Here is a 3785-nt window from a genome sequence, read left to right as displayed (position 1 = left end):
GTCTGCCTTGTTGACGAAAACATGAAGGGCAGTGTCCAGGTCATTCTTGCCAACCAAAAGAGATATTAATCTACGGAATCAAGTAAACATAAGACATACTTTTTCTTCACCTGTCACAATGACACCATTGCATCTTCATCTTCGACGGCAGTATCTACCTTGGTGATGGTCAACTCGTTCTGCGAATTCAAGTGGAGAAATTTCTTTTCAGTTCTCAATCGGTAGAGTGGAGTCTAATATATTGGTAGTTTTACCTACTATTGCCTCTTCGGTGTTCTTCTGCAGGCAAGAGTGAAATGCCATATTGTCTGCCTTGTTGACGAAAACATGAATGGCAGTGTCCAGGTTGTCCAGTGGAAGAACCTGCATATTCTGTAAGAAAATATCAATATGGCAATATATTTTTATACTATAGTTATTATTATATTTTTCTATAGACTTTATAAAATATAGAAAAAGTTGACTTGGAACAAAGGTAAAACTTCAATTCACTTAATTTGTAATGGAGGAAGTACCAAGTTACTTTCCGGAACCAGAGCTTCGACAGTGTGTTGATTAAGCTCATTTGGGTAGAGTTCTCCGGAACCTCAAGCATTGTCTGCAGGATAGCAAGATGCATTTTTCAGATAAAATGCCCAGCTCTGCTTTTGTACTTCAAAGAATTTTACTCTGAATATGTTACTTTTCCTTATCATTACAAAGTAATTGAAGTTCTTGTTTTGCTAACCGTGCATATTTTGGCGCCATTTTGCTGATCTTCAGAAAACAACAATGACTTGTGGATTGGCAACCTACAACGAAAAGGTTGTAAACAAATAAACTATCCAAGTAGTACTAACAAGTAACAAAGGGGATGATATCAGAAAGTTCCCACATAGTTCTTGAGGTACCTTCTCAACATACTTTTGACCAAACCGTTGGGGGTGTATTGTTAAGAACACAGAGTAGTCCACCTGTAGAATAAGATGAGGTCTTTCATTTGACAATTCTGGAATGAAAATTGGACACAACTATCAGAAGTGACCTGATTTCTTTACCTTTATCCTAACAAGTGAGAGTTTGGGCTCTGATCCACTGCCTGCTGTTGTGTCATTCTTCTCAATAAGATTGGCCACCTAAAGAAGCTCAGTCAGTAGCCAGTACAAGTAATTAGAGGGTACAAATTACAAACATCAGACAACTGAAACTCCAGGCCAACCAGCTCAGTCGACCAATATTTGGCCATGTTTCTGACAAAGAAATGGACAAAGTTTGTAGGATAGCTTATGGAGTACAACTAACTTAGAATCAGACACGAAGACATGCTTACCATGTTGGCGTATATGACACTGGAACCACTGATGCAACCATTGTCTAGATGCGTCTCTTTGGGTTCAAAACTGTGATTTTCAGAGATGTGCTTCTCTGAAAGCATAAAGATGTCATATCAGACTCAACACTTGGTTCAACAAATCACACAGTTTGGTGCAGTATTTATATTGCTTTCATGGGCAAATCCAAGTGAGAGTGGTACATTGGTCATCCATACATCAGATGGAAACGGGGAAAACAGAAGTGTGATTTTAGAGGTGAATACCTTAACCTCCCGCTCATGGATAAAATAGCCGCAGTCAGATGCGTGCTAGGCGGCAGCCTCCTGCTCGCAGGTCGTGGCTCTTCTTCCACCTCCCTCTGCGTTTGTTGATCTAGATGGAACAGGGAGTGCCGCACCCTCGTGCGACATATCTATTGACCCGACTCTCGCCTCTTCCTCGATCTCTTTGCTGCGTGGGCGGCAAGATGACGACGTGCAAGAGAGGAGTTGGGGAATAAAGAAACAAGGAGCGACAGAGGAGGCATGCGGCGCCCGAACTCAGCGCCGCCTCCCGGCCATGGCCACCGCCCCCTGCAAGCTTGCAGCGCCGGGGTCCGTGGCTTCGACGTCGGCGAACTCCTCGCCCCGGCCGACTCTCCATTTTCCCCTCCTTCATCTCCGTGTGCGCCTCCCGCCTCGCTGCTGCCGCCTGATGTGGCGCCCGAGCGCAGCGCTGCCTCGACGCCTCGCCGCTGCATCCCGGAAGCGCAGCGCCGCATCCCCGCCTCGCTGTCGCTGCCTGATGCGGAGCCCTCGCAGCCGCATCTCCCAAGCCCAGCGCCGTCTCCCGCGAGCCCACCTGGAGCTGTCGCCGCGGTGAAGGGCGCCGCCCCGCCGCGCTGGAAAGGAACGTCTGGATAAGATAGAAGAAAGACCGCGGGTCGATTTCTCACAAACATAGGGTTCTTTTTGTAAAAACGAAACGTTTTCTCATATCCACTTAAATAAGGACCGCAGGTTGAATTCTCGAAAACGGAAGGGCTTTTATGCAAAATTATTAACGACGTGCGACCAGAAGCATTAGCCGCTATATATATATATATATATATACTAGCAAATATGCCCGTGCGTTGCAACGGGAGGAAAAACTATCAAACTATGCGGGAGTGGTAGATAATGGCTTTTAAAATGCCAAGGTGAGATAAGGGCTTTTAAAATGTCATTTCAAAAACTATGTCTAAGTGATGTCATGATGAGATAAGAGACTTTTGAAAAGTCATTTCAAAAAAAAGTGATGGTTTGACCATGATTTGATTTCCTAAGGCGCCACAACGAATTAGTTTTGGCTGAGTAAACTGCATTGATGAACCCTACCTAAGCTAGACTGATGAATGATGTATATAATCTTGACCTAGCGTAGCGGTGGTTGTCATAACAATTACCATGGTACCAGAATAAACATAGCTGTGTATGGAGGCAAAATAGACATTTAGTCATTTTATATAGTTTACAAAAACTAACCCATAGAAAATTGTGTCAATATTTTTTGGCTTCAGCGTCGTACGAAACATGGAAACCTTTTTTTACCCGATGCGAGGGACTAAATAAAATCATAAATTGACCTCTACAGATCCCCTATTAAAACTTCGACGCAGGCGATGTTTCGTTTTGTTCATCATTTACGGGCCTGTTTTAATTTTGGAAACATTTCAAAAAAATCATGTATATTTTTTTTTCTAATTCCAGAATGTACTTTGAATACTGGATTTTTAAAAAAAATCATGTTTTTTTCATGAACATCTAGTTGATATTGTGATTTTTTTTTTATGATATGCGATTTTTCTTTGAAATCATGAACAATTTATGATTTCTCAATAAATCTCGCAGATTTTTGAAATTTGGTTCTTTTGAAAATCCTGAATGATTGTAAAGAATGAAAAACAAAAACAGAATTAAAAAGGTAAAAAGCAAAAAACGAAACAGAAAACAGGCGCAACCAGCCGCACATGGGCCGGCCCATTAGCGCGTCGAGGAGGAGGAGGCACGCCATGTACATTTTTTTCTAATTCCAGACTACTGGATTATTATTTTAAAAATCATGATTTTTTTATTTCATGAACATCTATTTGATATTCCGAATTTTTTCTATGATATGCAAAAAATATTTTGAAGTCATGAATATTTTATTACTTCTCAATAAATCCCGCAGCTTTTCGGAATTTTATTCTTTAAAAAATCCTGAATTAATTTAAATAAGAAAAAATAAAAACAGAAATAAGGAAATAAAAAGCAAAAAAAAAAGAATAGTAAACAGGCCCACCCCCAGCCAATTATGGGCCGGCCTATTAGCGCGCGGGGGTGGAAGACCTGCGTGGCAAAAAGGTGTAGGAACCAGGGATCGAACGCTGGTCTCCTGCGTGGTAGGCCGACGCCATAGCCATTGCGCTACCGGAGGATTGTGTAATATAAGTGTATCGCCCTGTAAGAAATA

At 41.8% G+C, this 3785-nt stretch overlaps 1 long non-coding RNA gene across 5 annotated transcripts in view; it reads right to left on the bottom strand.

The window, feature by feature from the left end:
- LOC119333407 overlaps nucleotides 1–2219 on the bottom strand; it is a 3873-nt gene extending 1654 nt beyond the window's left edge. For 2 of the 5 annotated variants that reach the window (XR_005161188.1, XR_005161187.1), the window contains exons 1-7: nucleotides 1577–2219; nucleotides 1310–1404; nucleotides 1038–1115; nucleotides 891–953; nucleotides 728–791; nucleotides 516–598; nucleotides 111–372 (exon numbers count right to left, since the gene is read on the bottom strand). This is a non-coding gene — a long non-coding RNA (uncharacterized LOC119333407). Of the gene's footprint in view, nucleotides 1–6; nucleotides 373–515; nucleotides 599–727; nucleotides 792–890; nucleotides 954–1037; nucleotides 1116–1309; nucleotides 1405–1576 lie in introns of those variants that run through there. The other 3 variants (XR_005161191.1, XR_005161190.1, XR_005161189.1) reach the window with 3 other exon arrangements.
- Between the last annotated feature and the right edge of the window lie 1566 nt (nucleotides 2220–3785).

Source organism: Triticum dicoccoides, chromosome 7A (assembly GCF_002162155.2).
Source record: "Triticum dicoccoides isolate Atlit2015 ecotype Zavitan chromosome 7A, WEW_v2.0, whole genome shotgun sequence".
In the NCBI taxonomy this organism is placed as follows: Eukaryota; Viridiplantae; Streptophyta; class Magnoliopsida; order Poales; family Poaceae; genus Triticum; species Triticum dicoccoides.
The sequence above is the reverse complement of the archived record's forward strand: the minus strand, read 5'-3'. Positions and strand labels throughout refer to the sequence as shown.